The 23,304-nt window shown below is 37.8% G+C and overlaps 1 protein-coding gene across 2 annotated transcripts in view; it reads left to right on the top strand.

The window, feature by feature from the left end:
* Prx5 (Peroxiredoxin 5) overlaps positions 1 to 23,304 on the top strand; it is a 134,070-nt gene that overhangs the window by 86,314 nt on the left and 24,452 nt on the right. Inside the window, exon 1 of one of the 2 annotated variants that reach the window (XR_010860973.2) lies at positions 15,748 to 19,123. The exons of the other annotated variant lie outside the window; for it this stretch is intronic. The gene's annotated coding sequence lies outside the window, so the exon portion shown is untranslated. Of the gene's footprint in view, positions 1 to 15,747; positions 19,124 to 23,304 lie in introns of those variants that run through there. 2 annotated transcript variants of the gene reach the window in all.

The raw sequence follows: 23,304 nt of genomic DNA, 5'->3' as shown, positions 1-23,304 counted from the left end.
TAAAAAATGACTTAAACTCAGTAGATAATACCCTGGCCGCAAACACAAATTATCCTCTGCCTGCCACAACTACCACAACGAACTCTATCACATGACTCCACTGCTGCTGTTTCTCCTGCTTCTTCTTCTTCCATTAAAGAAGGTTCACCAGAGACGAGATGTCTACAGAATTATCTTTCAAGAGAGCAGGTAACCAAAGCTGAGATTATATGGTGCATGCATACGGTCATGCAACACCATTCTTTACGCTCTAGTGAAGCTAGTGTACGTTTGTTCACAGTAATGTTTCCAGACTCTGAAATAGCTTCGAAAGTTCAACTGCACAGAACAAAAATTGCATATACAATCACTCATGGTTTGGCCCCTATTTTCATAAGCAAGTTCTTGAGATGTGTCATAAGTGCACACATTTTACCGTTGGTTTTGACGAGTCACTGAAATAAGTTTCTCAGATGGGCCAAATGGATCTTGTAGTTCATAGTTTCAATCCTGATACCAATGAAGTATGACTTCTCATTTTGATTCCGTGTTTCTTGGTCACTCTACCTCCTCAGATTTGTTAAACGGTTTTGTGCGAGCACTGCAGGGACTCAATCTAAAAAAATTCCTACAAATTTCAATGGATGGTCCAAATGGAAGCAGAAGATTCTTTGCAAAAAAAATAAGAGAAAGGCCACTTTGTTGCTGAAAGAATTAGAAGAAAAGAAGCGGAGGGTGATGGCAGAAGCTGGACAGTCGTTGCTCGCTATAGATGAAGAAATTTCTTCACTGAAACAGTAATGGTAATAACTTTTTAAAATCTTAAAGTGAATTAAATTGGACTAAATTAAACTTGCAAGTTTTGAAATTTAATATGTACATTAATTACTCATTTATATTTTGCATGTTAAGGTTTTAAAATGTATTTTAATATTACGGCCATACCTGGAAACCTATTATAATTTATTTTTTTTGTCATTGTGTGTCAGGGAAAAAATTGTTTTTATGTCTGGAAAACGGGGAAATGTCAGGGAATTTCAAAATCTGGATTTGGTGGACACCCTGTCCTGTGTTGCACAATTAAAGTTATATCTGGTATATACGAAGTCCTATGTTTCTGGAAAGTTGTCCGTTGAGAACAGCATAAGATTAAAAGTTGACAAGAGTTGGACATTACATAAAATCAGCTTCATGGTCCGTATCGCACTTCAATAGAATCACAATTAAGTATTTATTTATTTTCCACCTAGTCGATACAATGATTGCTTAAGACAATTTTTAATGGTCAAAAAGTGGTACTTAATTGTAATTCAAGAGTTGGACATGTTCAGTGGCGGAATGAAAAAACTTGCTGTGTTAAACAGAAGTAGTCTCAATTCAATCGGAACCAATGAACCTGGGGAAAAGAAGTTAGAGTTAACGCGAGAAATCAAATAGAAAACGAGCAAGGGAAAGAAACAAAATAATGATGACTCACCTTGCGCCATGTAGAACAAACTTGCTGTATTGAATGCAACTGGCGGAGTGAGCGTCGCGCGGAGTAGATCAGCAAGAGAGAGGAGTGGGGAAGAGTGACGTAAGTGGTGGAAGGTGAGAGGGATGGGAAATGGTTCAAGGCGGGGTGGGCGAGAGGGGAAGTGATGGTGTTTGTGTTGGCGGGGGACCCTTAATCGACTTAAGGAAAGAGTTTTGAACAACCAATTTGTTTTTCCTGTAATAAGTAATAAAAAGGTCAAATAAAATATTGGGTTTCTCAGTTATTTCGTTAAGATTGTATTTGGCATTAAAGTATTGATCCAAATGAAAGTAAAATTTCTCAATTATATTGAGTAGAAGTCCTTTCTTAGCTATTTTGAGAATGCCCATGTCCGTTTCGATATTTGTGAATTTGTGATTATAGTCGGCCATGTGTTGGCCGAAGGCTGAGAAGTTGTTATATCTGACTGCATTGAAGTGTTCCGAATATCTAATGTTAAAACTCCTACCGGTCTGCCCCACATAAGAAATATTAGAACATGTGTTACATTTAAGCCTGTAGACACCTGATTTTGCGTACCTATTTATTTTATTAATTTGTGATGTGTTATGTAAGATGTATGTGTTGTTGTTGTTGTTGTTGGTTGTAAAGGCTATTTTCATACCATTTTCTTTAAAACATTGATGATCTTGTGAATTCCATTGATGTAAGTGGAAAAAGAGTCATGTTTAGATGGTTCTGTTTTAAGTGTGGTTTTGGGGCGGAATTTATGTTCGTTGATGATGTTTTCTATAAAATTGCTATTGAAGCCATTGAATCTGGCAATGTGGCGGATAGTATTCAATTCGGTATGAAGATCTTTTTTATTCATGGGTACGTTGAATACTCTATGTATAAGACTATTATAGGTTGCTTTTTTGTGAGGGAGGGAATGACCTGAATCTTGTCGGATTGTGACGGCCGATTGGGTGGGTTTTCTGTAAATTTTGTAGATTAACGATTCCTGTTGTCTAGTGATGGTAAGATCCAGAAAATTGATTTTTGATCTACTTCTGACTCAAAGGTAAATTTAATATGGGGATCAATGTTTTTTTAGTGCTTGAAGTGTGGTGTGAGCATCTTCCAGATTCTCATTAATAACTACTAGGACATCATCGACATACCTAGCCCAAAAAAGGATATTGTCGAATTTATTGTTGATTTTAGTATTCTCAAGAAAGTCCAAATAGATTTCTGCGAGAATATCTGAGGCTGGTGAACCCATTGCCAGACCGTTTTGTTGGTAGATGGTACGATTAAACGTAAAAAAGTTGTTGTTTACGACTAATTTGAGCAATGTAATAAAATCTTGAATTTCCAATTTACTCAAATGACTGTTTTTGTGTAAGTTGCTTTTGATGATGGGAATTAATTTGGAAATTTGAATACTGGGATACATGTTTACAATATCAAATGAGTGAAGTGAGTAGTCAGGTTGCATGTTAAAGTTATTAAGTTTGTCTATTAATTCAAAAGTAATTCGAATCGACATCTTCGATGAAAAAAGGTAATTTTTACTTAGAAACTTTTGAATAAATTCTGTAGTTTTATACAAAGGGCTCGATCTAAAATTGATGTTTGGTTGAATGGGAACACCTGCCTTATGAATTTTAGGAAGAGCTATAGCCGTAGGAAGCCCAGGGTTCATACTTAGAAGCTGACTTTTTTCATGTTCAGTGAGTAGGAACGAGGAGTTTTTTAAGGTTTGTTTAAGGAGTCTTTGGACTTTTTGTGTGGGGTCTTTTTTAATTATGGAGAAGGAACTATCTTTAAAGAAGTCTGATGTTTTACTGATATATTCATTCTTAGCAATGATTACAGTCGTGTTACCGTTATCGGCCTTGGTCACAATTAGATCGTTGTCCTTAATTTTCTTATTTTAGGGCATGTAGGAGTTTCAGATTGGTTTGTACATTCCTATTATTAGAATTGGTGGGAAATTTAGGTGAATTATTGCGAAAGAGGATGTTAAGTTTCTTTTTGATGTCATATCTTAATTCATCTTGTGTGTCTAAAGGCGTTTTAGAGGTGGCTAGTTCAGATTCTGTTATCATTGTAATAATTGAATTGCTTGTGTTCAAATCGGCCCAGTTATGTTTGGGTCCCTTGGCTAGAATTACTTCTTCATTTGCTTTTAGGGGAGTATTGGATAAGTTGCTTACGGGTGGATGGAAATGGTTACAATCTTCTGCTGGTCTACTACTGCGTCTAATTTGATAGTCTTGCAATTTGGATCTCTTTAATTTCTCCAATTTATTATCCAAAGTATGTTGTTTCTTGGTTAAGTCTATAAATGATTTATCTTCGACTGATTGGAAGAAGATTTTCCAATGCGCTTTAGATAACAGTTTTGTTGCCGCAAGGTGAGACTCGTATAGATTTTGATTAAGGAATGATTTTTTCTTATACAGAAACTTGATTTCATCTTTCAACAAAATTTTATTAGTCTTAGATTGAGTTTTAGAAGTTTGTGACGTGATACGATGTTTCTTTTTGTTGTGTCTTAAGAAATTTGGCGTTAAACCGAATACACTGAGGAAATCTATGTTTTTGCCTAATTTAGCTATTTTCAAATTAATGCCTAGATATTGAAAGGCTTTTTGTTTAGCTTGGTTAGCATCATTATTCAAAGTAATAAACTTCATGGTTAGGTTCCATATTGAGTTAAGACTATACTTAAAATAAATACAAAGTTTTAATGTTCCACCTTCTCAATACTAAAAATCATTTGATGTTTACAAAAAAATTACAATGATATTAATAGGTACTAGTTTTGGTCCACTGTGGACCATTATCAGCCTAGCCAAAGTATAAAAGCAAAAGACATAGTCATAAAATAATGAGGAGAAATGAGAGAGGATCTAGAAGGATGGGATGGTGGTGGAATGACATACAAAAGTGAAAACCGTATACACGAATTATGATAAAAGTAACAAAGATGCGTTAACATTGACAAATAAAATCCTTGTGAGATCACATAAAATCTCCTGATGAGAAAGTCTTTGGTTGGCGGTTACTCCTGTGTTGCACAATTAAAGTTATATCTGGTATATACGAAGTCCTACGTTTCTGGAAAGTTCTAGATGCGAGTTCCACATTTGCGTAGAGGGAAAGTCGTCCGTTGAGACCAGCATAAGATTAAAAGTTGACAGAGTTGGACATGTTCAATGGCGGAATAAAAAAAATTTGCTGTGTTAAACAGAAGTAGTCGCAATTCAATTGGAACCAATGAACCTGGGGAAAAGAAGTTAGAATTAATGCGAGAAATCAAATAGAAAACGAGCAAGGGAAAGAAACAAAATAACGATGACTCACCTTGCGCTATGTAGAACAAAAACAAAACATATCTCATTAATATATTTTAATAATAATAATAATGTTATTGGCTTTACGTCCCACTAAATACTTTTACGGTTTTTGGAGATGCCGAGGTGCTAGAATTTAGTCCCACGGGAGGTTTTTTTTACGTGTCAATAAATCAGCCGACACAAGGCTGATGTATTTTAGCACCTTCAAATATCACCGGACCGAGCCAGGATCGAACCTGCCAAGCCAGTGCCTCAACCGTCTGAGCCACTCGGCCTGGCATTAGTATATTTTAATGTAGTCTTAACAATAAAGACAATTCACAGTATTACTTGATGTAAGGATTTCACAAGTTCATACATATTTTTGTGTCATTGGTAACGTTGTTATCAAACGGTGATATCGTACATATCTCTTCATTGAAATACCATAAATGCTGACAGAACTTCTTTAGAGCACATGAAGACACCGTTGCTGTTACTTCTTCATACTTGCATCCGGGAGATAGTAGGTTTGAATCCCACTATCAGCAGCCCTGAAGATGGTTTTCCGTGGTTTCCCATTTTCACACCAGGCAAATGCTGGGGCTGTACCTTAATTAAGGCCGCGGCCGCTTCCTTCCAACTCCTAGGCCTTTCCTATCCCATCGTCGCCATAAGACCTGTCTGTGTCGGTGCGACGTAAAGCCCCTAGCAAAAAAAAAAAACTTCTTCATACTGTTTTAACTATTTCAGTAAGCACAAGTCATTGTATGGTGCTTCAATTTCTGATGAACTCAGAAACTTCCTCTTTGCATATAATTTGACTACAACTAAACAAACTTTCTTTGGGCCATCCAATTAACCGATGCTGGCCTGAGTGGCTCAGACAGCTGGCTTTCTGACTCAAACTTGGCAGGTTTGATCCTGGCTAAGTCTGGTGGTATTTGAACTGCTCAAATACACCAGCCTTGTATCTGTAGATTTACTGGCTCATAAAAGAACTCCTGTGGGACTAAATTCCGGCACCTCATTATCTCCGAAAACCGTTAAAAATAGTAGTTAGTGGGACATAAAGCCAATACCATTATTATTAACAATTCACCAACACGGAAGGACAAAAGAGGAACATCTTTAATGAATAAATTCCTTTGGCCTTCCATCTTGCATGATGCAAAGCTCCAGGCAGCCTTACTTTTGGATTCAAGTCCAAAATTATGATGCACAATTCATTGAGTTCACGGTAATCATTTTTCAGGTGTTCCTCTTTTAGTAGTTTTAGGAAAAAGATAGGTACTACTTCTATTTCAATATCAATAAAGTCTCCTTTAAATGTTCATGCCCAATTTCACAGTTTCTTGTTTCCATGGTATTCCACTTTTTTATAAGTTGTTTGAAAAATGTTACATCAGGACTGCCACTTGGGTTAACACACACTATAACACTAGCTCATACATGTGATGATGACAAGGGAATACAATCATCTCTCTTCTTACCAACATTTCCAGCAAAGTAACAACTCCACTGAAATGACCTGTGTTGGATGCAGTGGTGTTGCAATAAAGAATTTGAACTTTCTCGTCCAACTCCAAGTGTTTATGGCATTCCAAACTGCCTGTGGTTGTTCTTTCCCACTAAGTATGTGGTAATACAGGGACACCAATTAATTGTTCCTGCTTTTCATAAGTTATCACTGGTAGTCTTTCAGTTCTTGAATCCCTGATATTTAATGCCTGTACCATTGTACGGTCCCAGTGAACAGTCATAAAAGTTGGGTTCTTTTTCTTTAAACAAATATTTGATATTTTCTGCCTGTTTCTTTCTGAATTGTTCTCGATATCTTTAAATTAAGTGCTATTCAAGTACGAACACAGCATCTCTCTGACTTAACTAGGATTTTTTATTTTTTTATTTTTTAGATTTATTATTTTTCTTTAGATCTACAGTAATAACACCCATTTGATCCATTATAAAGAAAAATAACAATGTCCAGCCTAAGCCAAATTTCATACAACTAACTTGATGGACCCCCACACAGGCTGAATACCAGACAACCATGCAAGGTTCCACCCCTAGCTAAATCTGTTAAGCTGCCTCTGACATGGATGGATGACCAGCTCACATGCTAGGGCACCCCCTACATCTAAATTAAGCCTATAACTAATTACTTACAACATTAAATCTATACTAATTCTATCCTAGTACCTCTTATCATTAACTAATAAATCACTCACCAATACTATCTCAATACACATGAATACACCTTCACTTGAATAAATACCCTCTAAACTTCGCTATTTCTCTTAATATCCATCCATCGAACTCAACAATCATTCACTTCATATACTTAACACTTCAATTACAGTCCTCATTTACTTTATAATTATAATACACATTAAGACATCTTTACTTGAATAAATACCATCTAGACTTCGCTACCCCTCTTCTCATCCATCCTTCGAATTCAACAATCCATCCATCTTATATCTCAAGACATCATTACTTGAATAAGTACCATACAATTACAGTCCACTTAAAAACACCTTATCACCTCGCTACCTCTCTTATCATTCATCCATCAAACAATATACATGCAGACACCATCGCTTCTTTACTTTAACCATTACAATTATAGACACCATCACTTCTTTACTTTAACCATTACAGTGCACATACAGACCCCATCACTTGAATAGATACCATCTAAACTTTGCTACCTCTCTTATCATATATCTATCATCATCACCTTTCATACTTAACACTTCAATTCCAGTAGATACCATCCAACCTCCTTTATATCTCCAAACTCGTAACAATTACACTACACATATAGACATCATTACTTGAGTAAGTACCATCTAAACTTCGCTACCTCTCTTATCATCCATCCATCTAAACTCTGATCCAACTTCTAAACATCAATACATATCTACCTCTTATCATTCTTCACTTGAATAAATACCCTCTAAGCTTCACTACCTCTCTTATCATCCATCCATCGCACTCCACAATCATTCTCTTCAATTCCATACCACATATCCTTACATATATACCTCTTATCATTAACTAATAAATCACTCACCAATACGATCTCAATACACATAAAGACACCTTCAATTGAATGAATACCCTCTAAACCTCGCTATCTCTCTTATCATCCATCCATTGAACTCCACCATCATTCACTTCAACTTTGACACAACAATCACTTATACTTAACACCGCCCCTTACAGACATCTATTTCATAACACAGGCAAACCATGTTACTTACTACTGTTACTTGTCTTTTTTACTTCTCGTAAATACTCCTTCTTCCATTTTTCCCTTTTTACCCCATAGCTCCTTCAAACTCAGGCTTCTCCCTTTCTTCAGCTCTTTTTACGATCGCTTCCCAGGAACCCCATCTACTCAGTGTTCCTCCCTTTACAGTATGTACATCATCCCTGTTAGTTTCTTCTTGCCTCGAACTCTCAGCCCTGCTTTTTCCTTCTTGCCTCACATCAGCCTTGGTAGTTTCTTCTTGCCTCGAACTCTCAGCCCTGCTTTTTTCTTCTTGCCTCAAACTCTCATCCATTGATTTCAGTTTCGACACTGTCCACTTCCAGGTCCAATTCCTGTCGCTTACCTCAAGTATCTGACCACTAATATACGCTCTCAGCCCCTGGATTTTCGCTTTCACTAAGTGTTTCTTTAGAATTTTGAAATTCCTACTCTCTTCTCTTCCGAAATCCCTCTTAACTCCAATTTTCTCACTCTGCAGATTACCAGCCTTCCTTATCACTATATCTGCCATCAATGAAGATAGCAGCGACATTTTTATGGGCCTGTACCCTCCCACCTTGCCAACTCTCTCCACATTGTCTATATCGACCTCACTGAAATTAATTTTCATTTTATTTTGTATGAGATCTACCACTTTGTAAATAATGTCCACTTTAGATTCTGACTTTTCTTCCTCCACCCCGTAAATAAATATGGATTTCTTCTTACGCTCCTGTCTGCAAACTGCTATTTCTTTCTTCAGGTTTACCACCTCCTCTTCCATATTTTTTATTTTCTCCCTTAGTGACACCAGATCTTTCTCGCTATCTTTCATAATTGCCTTCGTCTTTTTTTTCATGTAATCCTGGATCCACTGTCTCGTCTTTTCGTGCTCCTGAATCTTTCATAATTGCCTTCGTTTTTTTTTCATGTAATCCTGGATCCACTGTCTCGTCTTTTCGTGCTCCTGAAGCATCCTTTTTAATTGCTCGAACAGGCATAACTCCTGTACTACCTCTTTTACCACTTTTCTCATAACTTCTACGTCTACCCAGCTCATCCTATCCATCTCTTTGCCGTCCACTTGGCCCGACCGCTTCCCCACTCCTACTCCACTCCACTCCACAGGCGCACGTCACACGACACGTCTGTTCTCCTTACTGGCTTCCGCTAGACTGGCTCTGACTTAACTGACATCTGTCTAAAACAGCTAGTAGTTTTGACGTCATAAAACATTTTTGCCTATGTTTCTTTACCCTTTCTGAATTTGTCTTCCTTACATCTACAGTCGCATCACAATCAGAAATTGAAGTTAAGCTCATGGAGGGTTTTGTAAAAATGGGATTACCATCAGTCGCTCACTTCAGCTGATTCATTAGATGAATCGTTACTAATCTCCAGAAACTGTGAACTCTTATCACTCGTCTCCCTTTCCTCTTCTTCCATAACTCGAATCTTTGTCCATTCCTCTGTTGCTTCCAGTCAACCAAATAACCTCTAAAAAACGTTCATCCTCTATTTTTATCATGTTCAAAGCATTAGCATGGGCAACATCGAAGAGATTATTTAGATTTGCAACAAACTTGCGTTCCCGTCCTTCATGAGGATTTGTACTTCTACGGGCATGTTTTTGCAGATTGGGCTACTCTGAATGCAGATTTTTTCTTTTACAGTGAGGTAAAGCTCTTGTAGGAATCTTATCCTTCTCGCAAATTAGAACACATTTAAAGATAAAAATTTCATTGTTCCGTACTGAAAAGTAACACAGTTAAAATTGAAATAAATAGAGATTCAACCTATTCAATACCAAAGAATAAGAAATGCAGTGATTACATTCTTATTTAATAATAAGTAGAAGTGGTACCGGTTTCGACCCTAGTCCAGGTCATCATCAGCCGATTAAAACATGAAAAACAATGCATAGGAAAAAGAAAATAAAAGATCAAGTTCACTCCGGATCAGTAGAAGAGGCGATATAAAAAATGACGGGGGTAGACACTGTAAAATTCAGAATAATAATAATTTAAGACATTACAGGAAGGAAGAAAACCAGTTACAAAACGTAGTCACCTCAAACCAATATGAAGGGGAATTCGAGAGGGTAAATCACTCTCTGTCCCCGAATTACAGTTGCAGATTTTATGAAGTTTTTACATAAGCTGGCAGAAAATTACATTTTTAGAAAAGTAGGTTACATGGTAAAAGTTTCGGACCTTTCCCGCAGGTTAAACTGCAGAGCTAGCAAGAAACAAAGATGTTAAATGTCCATTACCTTGCTGAAGAACTGCTGCCTGATGAAAGAGACACCACCCGCCTCCTGCTTCACATACACACACTCAGATGTCTATCAAATGGCGAAGAGACGTGAAAATCAGCAGTTTATAAACCCTCGGGGAAAGTTCGAGACCTTTCATGAATAATTAAGCCACACCCTCTCTATTTATTGGTAGATGAAAAAGTTACACACACAATCGAAGAAGCCGGTGATTGGTTAGAAATTAATTACAGAAATTCTGGATTGGCTAAATTCAAAACTGGCGGAAAGAAAAGATAAATATTGCCAACCCACAAATACATACATACATACATACATTACATACATACATTATCATTATAGACTGTTATGCTTTTCAGCGTTCAGTCTGCAAGCCTCTGAGAACTTACTAAACGTCGCCACAATCCTCGATTTGCAACTAGTGTTGTGGCCTCATTTAGTTCTATACCTCTTATCTTTAAATCGTTAGAAACCGAGTCTAACCATCGTCGTCTTGGTCTCCCTCTACTTCTCTTACCCTCCATAACAGAGTCCATTATTCTCCTAGGTAACCTATCCTCCTCCATTCGCCTCACATGACCCCACTACCGAAGCCGGTTTATGCGTACAGCTTCATCCATCGAGTTCATTCCTAAATTAGCCTTTATCTCCTCATTCCGAGTACCCTCCTGCCATTGTTCCCACCTGTTTGTACCAGCAATCATTCTTGCTACTTTCATGTCTGTTACTTCTAACTTATGAATAAGATATCCTGAGTCCACCCAGCTTTCGCTCCCGTAAAGCAAAATTGGTCTGAAAACAGACCGATGTAAAGATAGTTTCGTCTGGGAGCTGACTTCCTTCTTACAGAATACTGTTGATCGCAACTGCGAGCTCACTGCATTAGCTTTACTACACCTTGATTCAATCTCACTTACTATATTACCATCCTGGGAAAACACACAACCTAAATACTTGAAATTATCGACCTGTTCTAGCTTTGTATCACCAATCTGACATTCAATTCTGTTGAATTTCTTACCTACTGACATCAATTTAGTCTTCGAGAGGCTAATTTTCATACCATACTCATTGCACCTATTTTTAAGTTCCAAGATATTAGACTGCAGGCTTTCGGCACAGTCTGCCATTAAGACCAAGTCGTCAGCATAGGCCAAACTGCTTACTACATTTCCACCTAACTGAATCCCTCCCTGCCATTTTATACCTTTCAGCAGATGATCCATGTAAACTATGAACAGCAAAGGTGAAAGATTACAGCCTTGTCTAACCCCTGTAAGTACCCTGAACCAAGAACTCATTCTACCATCAATTCTCACTGAAGCCCAATTGTCAACATAAATGCCTTTGATTGATTTTAATAATCTACCTTTAATTCCATAGTCCCTCAGTATGGCGAACATCTTTTCCCTCGGTACCCTGTCATATGCTTTCTCTAGATCTACGGAACATAAACACAACTGCCTATTCCTCTCGTAGCATTTTTCAATTACCTGGCGCATACTGAAAATCTGATCCTGACAGCCTCTCTGTGGTCTGAAACCACACTGGTTTTCATCCAACTTCCTCTCAACGACTGATCGCACCCTCCCTTCCAAGATGCCAGTGAATACTTTGCCTGGTATACTAATCAATGAGATACCTCGATAGTTGTTGCAATCCTTCCTGTTTCCTTGCTTGTAGATAAGTGCACTTACTGCTTTTGTCCAATCTGAAGGTACCTTACCAACACTCCACGCTAATTTTACTACTCTATGAAGCCATTTTATCCCTGCCTTCCCACTGTACTTCACCATTTCAGGTCTAATTTCATCTATTCCTGCTGCCTTATGACAGTGGAGTTTATTTACTATCCTTTCCACTTGCTCAAGCATAATTTCACCAACATCATTTTCCTGCTCCCCATGAGCTTGGCTGTTTGCAACACCACAAGGATGATTTCCTTTTACATTGAGAAGATGTTCAAAATATTCCCCACAAATTAATGAACGAAATTTAGTAAAGAGAAAACTTATGAATACAAAATTTCTTCAAAAAGTTCTTTCACTTCGCACCAGGGTGCATGATGATAGTTTTTTAGTGACATCTGTTGTAGAAAGACCAAACTTCTTGATAAATGGTAACCAAAAGATGTTGAAATTCACACAATCCTGGAGGCTTTACAATCACAAAATTAAGGTAGTTACATCTTCTAAGTAAAAGTTTAAGTAGATCTAATTCCAAGTTCTGCGTTTCTCCTGTAGAGGAGTTCTAATTGGCGCAAGATTTAAATGTGCGGTGTAGAGTGTACTGCCCGGTGCACTAGTAATAATAATAATAATAATAATAATTTCTTTGCTTCAGCAACCCAGGTGTCGTTGTGTACGACCCTCCTCCAGTTTGTCCTGTCCATCCACGGATGTTCATATTTGTGATGCCAGTTTACATCTGTAATTTCAGGGTCCTTCAAAATCTGCTTCTCCCAAACATCACGAGGTCTTCCTCCTGGTCTCTTCCCAGGAACACTGCGGTCAAAGTATGCTCGAGGAGTCCGGTGGGGATCCTTCCTTTTCATGTGACCATACCATTTCAGTCTCTTCACTTCTAGGGTCTCCAGCAAGTTTCTTTCTAATCCTTATTCTGTTTCACAAATTTGGTCACGCTTACATCATATGTTGCAAGTTATGAATCTTATTATAAAACCGTATTGGATTTCAGAATAAGAAAGTTATTATATTAATAAAAACCACCTTTCCAATACATGACAATACTTTATGTCTAGGATAAAACCATTAATAGATATTTATAATTAGGACATGTATCGCTCATGCTTAGTGAGCATCATCAGCTAGAAATAACTTAATCCAAGGTAGGTCAGGGCCCTGATCCCGGTATATATAACGAAAAAACGTCTAATAATACATTGATAAAATACGAATTTTAACCATTTTAAAATAATCAGTACGGTTATGTCTATTGCAACAAATAGTGGCCATTGAAATTGCTTAAAATGTGAGTGGAATGAATGACATGAAGATGTTACGATAATTTGCTGTGAGTGGTTGTTCGTATTAATCGATGATCGTAATAATCTTTGCTCAGTGGCATTAGATTGCTTGTAATTAAAAAACAGTTTTTCACATTAGGAATGAGCACTTTTAATGAATTATGGTCCTGTTTCGTAGATCAAACGTGGTGAGGTGTGTTGAAATCACATGTATTGGTTGAAAAACGAACTGCACAGATGGATAAAACGTCACTTGGATCGGCGTAAAAAACCTTATGAGACTCCCTCGCATTGTATTTCAAACTATTATTATTATTATTATTATTATTATTATTATTATTATTGTGTATAGATAGTGTATTATTATTGGGCTTCAAATGGAGCACTACTCGTAGGTGAACAGAACAACCTAAGCAGATGCGAAATAGACTATTTTATTAATTTATTGAAATTCGTACTTAACAATAACTATTTCACATTCAATAATAAAATATATCATCAAAAGGGACTAGCAATGGGCGACCCAGTCTCTGGCATTCTTGCTAACATCTTTATGGATGATATGGAAACCAATTTAATAATTAATAAAATTAACGGCGTAAAACTCTGGCTAAGATTTGTGGATGACACGTTCGTGATCATAGATGAACAACTGAACAATAGCGAAAACTTACTCAGGCTCCTCTACAACCTTAACCACAAAGTTCAGTTTACTAAAGAGAACGAGGTCATCAACTCCTTAAACTGTTTAGACTTAACTTTGACTAGAGATAAAGAAAAGTTCATTTACCAAATTTACAGGAAACCTTCTGCCGCTCCTATAACAATAAAAAGCGAATCCTTGCACCCCCCTCCTATAAGCAGGCTACATTTTACAGCTTAGTTCACAGGGCCATGAACATTCCTCTCTCTAATGTTAATCGAGAAAAAGAACTTTCATCAAAGAATTAGCCATGCTGAACTGCCTTAAACCTGATATGATCACCAAAATCATAGGTAAAATTAAGTCAAAGAATATAAGTACATTAGTTCTTGGAAGAAAAAAAAAGAAAAAATGCTATTTTTCTTTCACCAACCCAGCTATTTACAGTATCACCAAACCATTAAGAAAGCACAACATTAACATTGCGTACCAGACTCGCAACACCAACCGTAATATTTTTTTTCAATTCTAACTCCGTTAATACAATTTATGACAGATTCTCAAACTCGGGAATATATAGACTCGGATGCACACAGTGCAATTTTTCTTGACCGGCCGTAGCTTTAGAATAAGGTACTTATAACACTACAATGACTTGAAACACAAAAAGCATTCCGCCATGATATGAGGGACAAGGGGCATAATTTCAGTACTATCAATCAAGATATGCAAATACTTAAATACGCAAACAAAAGCAGTCTAATGACAGGGTATGAAAATGCTTACATTTCCTTGGACCAGTACTTTAATAAAAACAGTCATTTGAATGACGTCTCGGACATTAATAGCCGCATAATTGAGCAAGTCCCCAATCCAATTGCTAACTTTCGTATCATTGCTAAAAATTTCATGAAAATCTTCCACTATAAACATGCTTTCAATCCACTGGTAGCAACAGTAGCTACACCTACATGCCTCCTCGCACTGCATCCCCTCCACTAGCTGACAACTCGCATAGCGTCTCGCCCTCCTGCCCCCTCATCCCATCTTCCCCGCCTCTATGATCGCATTCGTACAACACACGTAGCGGCAAGTCAGTGACCATCAAACCCCCGTAAACAACTAAGGGACTTATCACCCCTCAACCAACACAAGGGTAAGCACTTTCTATTATTGATTACCTACAGTTGTACAGCCTTTAAATTCCAGCAACTGACACACATAATTTTCTTCTTTTCTTTTTTACAGGGCACATCCGTTTTATGGTTTTCACCTACAAGATCAGTAGTGCTCCATTCGAAGCCCAATAATAATAATAATACACTATCTATACATAATAATAATAATAATAATAATAATAATATTTGAAATACAATGCGAGGGAGTCTCATAAGGTTTTTTACGCCGATCCAAATGACGTTTTATCCATCTGTGCAGTTCGTTTTTCAACCAATACATGTGATTTCAACACACCTCACCACGTTTGATCTACGAAACAGGATCATAATTCATTACAAGAGCTCATTCATAATGTGAAAAACTGTCTTTAATTACAAGCAGTCTAGCCACTGAGCGAGCGAAAATTATTATGATCATCGATTAACACGAACAACCACTCACAGCAAATTATCGTAACATCTTCATGTCTTTCATTTCACTCACATTTTAAGCAATTTTAATGGTCGCTATTTGTTGCAATAATATAATCGTACTGATTATTTTAAAATGGTTAAAATTCGTATTTTATCAATGTATTATTAGACTTTTTTCGTTATGTATATACCAGGATCAGAGCCCTGACCTACCTTGGATTAAGTTATTTATAGCTGATGATGCTCATTAAGCATGAGCGAAATATGTCCTAATTATAATATCTATTCCTCCCCCATGGTCTGGTACCTTGACGTGGTGGGGAGGCTTGCGTGCTTCAGTGATCCCAAGAGCGATGCCGGCGGGAGCTTCGGCTCCTGGCAGGGTCACCCTTGCCAGTAAGGTCGAGGGTGAGGGGCCAGACTAAATGACAGACCTTCAGCTGTAGGCCCTGAAGGAAGAACATCTTTCTCTCAGGTATTATCAGTCCTGAAGTTGCAGCATGGGGCAGAGGCCAAAAGATGGCAGCCCCCTCACTGCCCTATAGGCACTGTAGGCCCATATCTCACATGCCTGAAATAACTTCCATGAAAAGTCAAAACGAGAGATACACCGGACTGCTGAACCCGATGGCAACATGACGAGGAAAAAGAATTATGAGATTTGGAACGTGGAATATACGAGGATTAGCTGGAAAGGAGAATGAACTAGTGGCAGAATTCAAGAGAGCAAGACTTGCAGTGCTGGCACTGATAGAGACAAAAAGGAAAGGTCAAGGGGTGGATACAACGGTGAACGATCATGTACTCATTTATAGTGGAGTTAGCATCAGACTAAGGGCCAAATCAGGAGTAGCACTACTGATCCACAAGAACTTCAGAAACAAGAGTCAAGAATGAAAATTCCACACGGATAGGATTCTAATGGTCAGCATACGATTAGATCCTGAGACAGAGCTGATGACGTTTATTGTGGTTTACGGAGTGAACGACGATGTAAGAAAGGAAGAGAATGATAGGTTCCACGAAGAGCTCCAGAATGTGGTGGATGACACTCGAGGGGAAATCATTGTATTAGGAGATCTCAACGGCAGAGTCGGAAACCAGCCAGAGGGAAGTGGCGGAGCTGTTGGCCGGCATGGTGAACACGTGGTTAACAACAATGGTGAGAGGTTTGTTGATTTCTGCGTTGCCAATAATCTCGTCGCAGTGAACACCATGTTCCTACATAAGATGATACATATGTACACAAGGGAGGAACCCAGCCGAGATGAGCGCTCCATCATAGATCACGCGTTAGTGAAGAGAGATCACCTCCCGAAGGTGACAGATTGTCGAGTATACCGTGGCTACAAAATAGGAAGTGACCATTTTCTCTTGATAACAACAATGGAAACAACAGCAAAGGTAAAAAGGAAACAACCTAAGAACAAGAAGCAAGAACAGATTAAGGTGTACAAGTTAAGAGAGAACAAGGAGGTACAGGAGCAGTTCACACAGGAAGTGGAGGAGGAGTGTCAGAGGATCGAGGAATTGAACCTGGAGGGAAAGTGGAACATGTTCAAGAAGATACTATTAGAAGTGGCAAGTAAAGTATGTGGAACAACAAAGGTGGGAGAGTACAAGAAAAGAACAAGATGGTGGAATGATGACATCAAGGAAGAAGTAAGAAAGAAAAAGGAAACATGGAAGAAATACTTAAGAAGCAAGGATTCTGAGGACCGTGAGATGTATAAGGAACAAAGAAGAAAGGTTAACGACCAAGTGAAAATAGCGAAAAGACAGTCTTGGGAAGAATTCGGACAAAGAATGGAGGAAAATAATAAAGAGAACCAGAAGTTGTTCTATAGAGCATTGAGAAACATGATAAAGGAGAAACAGTGCCCTCCAAAGTTTATAAAAGATAAGGAAGGGAAAATCTTAACAGAAGAGAAAGAAATAATGGAGAGATGGAAAGAATAGTTTAATGATTTACTGAATGGAAATGAGAATGAAGACAGCCCATGGTCAAGTGAGTAAAGAGAGGAGACCGGAGATAAGGAGAACAAGAAGAAGGAGAGGACTGTAGGATAAATGAAATGCAGTTGGCTATTAAACAACTCAAGAATGGGAAGGCCCAAGGGAATGATGGAATCGCTCCAGAAATGATTAAGAACTTCGGAAAGAAAGCAGAAGACTTTCTATTCAAGATTATGGTGGAGACGTGGAGAACAAAAAAGGCACCTTGGGATTGGGAGGTAGCAGTCATCATCCCCATCTTTAAGAAAGGAGACAATCGAGAGTGCAGTAATCATCGTGGCATATCCTTGTTATCAGTGCCTCGGAAGGTCTTCTCAATGATCCTGGAAACTAGATTAAGAAAGGAGGTAGAGGCTAAATTTGAAAAAGCCCAGTGTAGCTTCAGCCCAAATAGAAGCACGCAAGATCTCGTATTTACTGTTAGGATGGCCAGTGCTAAGCTACTGGAGAAGAACAAGACCCTTCATGCTGCCTTTATTGACCTGAAATAGGCATTTGACAGAATCCCGACGTCCAAACTCTGGAAAGTCCTAAATAAGTATGGAGTTAGCAAGTCACTTTGCAGTTCAATCACGAGTCTGTATAAGAACTGTCAGAATTACGTGCGGACAGGAAATGTAAGGTCAGCAGAGTTCGCTACGAGACAAGGAGTCCGGCAAGGCTGCAGTCTTAGCCCTCTTCTTTTCATCGTGTACCTCGACCAAATTATGAAGCTGTGTCATGAGAGAATTAAGAAATTGACGGTCGGAAATTACCTCATGCGGCCAGTACGATTTTCTGACCTGGCATTTGCTGATGGCCTGATTGTTGTTGCCTCCAGCGAACAAAACCTGCACCACAACAATCTATGGGTGGAAGATCTTAAGAAAGAAGGTATGGAGGTGAATGTGGACAAGACAAAGACTATGGTTATCAGCAGGAATGAGGAGAGACACTGTATTATGGTCGATAGTAAACTATTAGAGCAAGTCACCAAGTTCAAGTATCTTGGCTCAATCATCAGGTCAGACGGGAAGATGGAGAAGGAAATAACAAAAAGAATAGGAACAGCAGGGCGCTTGTAATGCCATCCGAACAAACTTCCTCAACAAGGAGAGATCTCATAGGGCACAAAATTAGCCGTTAACAACCTTTGTACCCACATTGACCTATGGCTGCGAATCCTGGGCGCTAACAGAAAAAACCAAGAGCAGAATCCAGGCGGCAGAGATGAGGTATCTCCGGAAAGTGGAGGACAAAATCAGGAGAGACAGGATCAGGAATACAGTCATCCGGAAAGTATTGAATATGAAGCTACTGGAGAAAACCATCCAAGAATATCAATTGAGATGGTTTGACCATGTCCACCGAATGTCAACAGACCACTTGCCGAGGTTAATGGGGGAGGTGAGAGTGGAAGGAAGGAAGGAAGGCTGGAGGAAGACCACGGAAGATATGGGAAGAGGGGATTAGAGGAGCACTGCAGGAGAGGGGACTCTCTGTACAAGAGGCCGTTGCCATTACCGGAGATAGGAGTAGATGGAGATCTCTCGTATCCTCGACACCTCATGGTACCAGAGGACTGGATTAAGTAAGTATAATATCTATTAATGGTTTTGTCCTAAATATAAAGGATTGTCATGTATTGAAAAGGTGGTTTTTATTAATATAATAACTTTCTTATGCATCATATATTCCAAGGAAAGGAAAAATTGTATTACATTGAAATCTCTTTAGTGCATTCCTCATTAACACATTTTCCCGCTTAGCACATCGTAAATTCGAAGTCCCAATGGTATGTATGTATTAAGTCTACCTCGCTTATCGCATCATGAGTTTTTGCTATTACCGCTTAGTACAGTTACATTTTTCCTAGTCTTGAAAGTGTTATTTGACATCCCTTGTGAAACAAACGTGATTTCCAACTCGGGTAAGATCCGTCACTACGGTTGCGTGATTTCAGAAAAAGGCCTTAAATTCCTGAACTTCACAGTATAAGTAGCACGTTCGGAGAGTTAGCCTCAGGAGTGTTCAGTTTTTGTTGCCGGTTAGCAGCAAGATTGCTGAATAACGCAGTGAGTCTATTTGTGCTTGTATTTTGCAATCCATTCAGAAGTTAGAAATTTATTTTTTGTTGAGTGGTACAGTGAAGTGTACAATAATTAAAATTTTTGGGGTCCACCTATTCAATGCAATGTCATTTATTAGTGTCAATCACATGAGGTTATGTATCACTTATGTTGTGCCATCATCAGCCAAAGTGTCAAATCAGGCAAACACAAACAATCTTAAAACAATTTAAAACACATAACACCTGCAGAAATGAATGTTAAATAAAATTATGGTACATGATGATATTGTACTATAATATAAAATCCCTTTAAAAATGATGACTCCATCTTATACTCATAGTGCATAGTCCAACTTTTATATGCTTTAGTCTTTAATCTTGTTGAATATGCGCTACAGAATTTTGTTGTCATGTGAGGTTGACACTTGTTTGATCCGTAGTTTGGCAGTTCTGAAAGAATAAACCATCATGTGATGGACTTGGTTAGATCTGAAAAAGTTTTGTTCCCACTTCAATATGGGGGGGTTGGAACCTGAAGAAGAAATTAAAAGCCGAATTAGGTAAAATGAACGAAAGAATGAAAAGAAATGACTAGAAACAAACTCCCCTTGAGCAGCCTGTTTGACCGGCAGACGGAGCTGCACTGATGGATGTGATGGCAAGGTTAAGGGTCGTGGAGAAGGGGAGGGGTAGAGGCGTTGCAACTGCCAGGGAACTAGGGAGGAGCGGAAGGATGTGGTAGTGGGGCTATCTGATGGGGACGTATATTACGTATAGTGTGAAAAAATATCGAGTTGTTTTTTGGAGTCTAATATTTTTAGCCATTTAATTAAGAGATCAAAAAGAATATTAGTTCTCTCAGAAATTTCATTCAAATTATAGTTAGGGTTGAAATATTGATCGCAATGAATAAAACAATTCTCAGTAATGTTCATGATTGGCTCTTTATTTGTCATTTGAACCATCTCGAAGTCATGTTCAATGTAAGTGAACTTATGATTAGATTCGTGAATATGTTGGCCTATAGCAGAAAACTTGTCATATCTTATTGCGTTGACGTGCTCACAATATCTGGTTGTGAAACTGCGTCCTGTTTGACATACATCAGAGGCGCTGCTGTCATTACACTTGAATCTGAAATTTTTAAATATCACAGTGAAGTGTAGCGAATATTTGTCGTGTGATACGGTAGCCTATATGTGGATTAGGAACATATAAACATACCTGTCGCATCATGAATTTTCGCTATTACTGCTTACTGAAAATGTTATTTGTCATCCCTTGTGAAAGAAATGTAATTTACATACAGTGAAGTTTTGTCGCATGACATGGTAACCTATATCTGTATTAGGAACATAATCGTGTGAAATTGACTAGCGTGGTGCACATTTATCTTGTGATAGCCTAGTTACGGATACACACAAGTATGAAGGATGAGAGTTTTCCACCTAATCAGTACTTTATTATACAAAGTGTGTAAAATTTTAATTACATTAAAAGACTACCGGTTTCGACCTGTTAAATAGGTCATCGTCAGCTGTTGATGAACCTGCTTAATCAATAGTGACTGTACAGAATAAAACATTACTAAGATTAAACATGAATGCCATTATTCTAATAAAATTCTTAATGTTAAGATATATACATATGGTTCAGTTTCGAAGTTAAGGCTTTGACTTCGAGTCCCATGAATGCCACATATTCCAAAAATTATATATGCTGTAATGTTAAAAAATAGAATACAGTTCTTAGATTCTAAAGAGTCACTGATATCCTAGTGTCAAGTTCAAATATCTTATGCTGTAATGCCAACACTATGTCCAATGGTTGTATAAGGTAGATTAAAAAGTGCATTGTTGGGCCGCAAATATGCGGGGAACGTTGTGTTCGGTAGAATATGAGGTTCTGTATTTGTTTTACAGGTTCTCAGTCTATATCATTGCTGATAAACATGCTAGTTTTTACTAGACCTCTTGTTGAGGCATAAGTTGCTGTGTATGACGTATTAAAATCAATGAAAGTAAGTGTGAGTGCTCCCCTCTTCATACTTGCATTCCACTCAGGTAAAGTCAAAAAATCTGAGAAAGAAAAAAGGAAGGTAGGAATTAGAATAACTGATAGAGAGTGCCTCCTAAATGGGTTGTGAACTATTGGTGTGTTAATTATGTGCGACACACTGTTGCGTGTACGTCGTGGGGCTGTTGTGGCATTAAGATTGAGAGGTAATGGGGAGGGGGAAGCAGCTTCTGGAGGGCGTGGGGTGTGTGTGGGTTTGTGTTTGCTGATTCTTTTTAGATATCTGTCTTTTAGAATGGGAATAGCTGTGTTGAAAACAATGTTTGTTTTATCTGTGATTTTGTTTAAGTTGAACTTAGGATTAGCGTATTGATCCATACTGATGTAGAAATCTTCCATTATATTGAACAATGGGCCTGTGGGGTTCATATTTAAAATTTCCGTGTAATTCTCAATATTAGTGAACTTATGCTTGTGATCCTCGGCATGTTGCCCTATGGATGAAAAATTGTTATATTTAGTGGCATTGATATGTTCGTTGTAGCGAATAGAAAAACATGTGCCAGTGCGCCCGATGTAGCTAGCTTCACAATCGTTGCATTTTATGCGGTATACTCCTGAGTGGCTGTATTTGTTGTTTTCGTTGACAGATTTAGTATTATGTAAAATGGAAGCATTATTACGTGTGGTTCTGTAAGCTATTCTTAGATTGCCTTTTGAAAATATTGGTTATGGGTTGGATGTGGGTGTTGTTAAAGTAAAAAGTAAAAGGTTTGCTGTTTCTACTTAATTTGGATTTCGGTTGATGTTTTATTTTGTGGATGATTTTGTTTATCATGTTTCTATTTATTTATTTATTTGTCTTTAATAGTGGCGAAGTTAGGACTCATGGTCCTCCCTTACACTTAACCACGTCATTGTTCTGAAAAACCGTAGGGATTATTAAATATTTTAAAAGAAACTAATTTGTATCTTAATTCAAAATAAATACATCATAATTATACCAATATGAACATATCATTTGTCAAGCTACTAAATTAAATTTAATGATAAATAAGTTTAAATTAATTTAAAGAAAAATTAACTAAATTATACACACATCTATACATCACCATTCACTCATCAAGATTCACAACATGGGCTTATGCATCTAAGAGATACCTTCTGTAGGAAGACTTGAAAGACTCTAGTGAGTTACTACTTCGGATATTATTTGGGACAGAGTTCCATAATCTACTTCCCGTCGCAATAAATGAGCGATTATAGGCAGCTGACCTGCTAAAAGGGAATGGCAGGTCTAGTAACAGAGCATGTATTATGCTGGTGAAAAGAGGAACGGTATGTAAAGTTTGATGACAGGTACAGGGAAGTTTTCTCAATTAGTGATATGTACACCAACAGGGCTACATGAAGATTTCCAAGTTCTTCAAATTTCAGGAGGGAAAGTTGCTTGTAATAAGGTGTGACATGAGTGTCGTAGCGTAACAAAAATGTAAATCTGATGGAGGAATTCACGGTGTTTGTATTTTTCTAATTTGTTCTTTCATTGCATCTATGAATACAACATCACAATAGTAGAATAAAGGTAGAACTAATGTTTTTATAAGCCTTGCTTTCATATTTAATGGTAAAATGTTATGGTGTTATTTCAGAGGATGGAGTGACTCATATACCCTTGTTACAGA

Source organism: Anabrus simplex, chromosome 9 (assembly GCF_040414725.1).
Source record: "Anabrus simplex isolate iqAnaSimp1 chromosome 9, ASM4041472v1, whole genome shotgun sequence".
Lineage (NCBI taxonomy): Eukaryota > Metazoa > Arthropoda > Insecta > Orthoptera > Tettigoniidae > Anabrus > Anabrus simplex.
The sequence above is the reverse complement of the archived record's forward strand: the minus strand, read 5'-3'. Positions and strand labels throughout refer to the sequence as shown.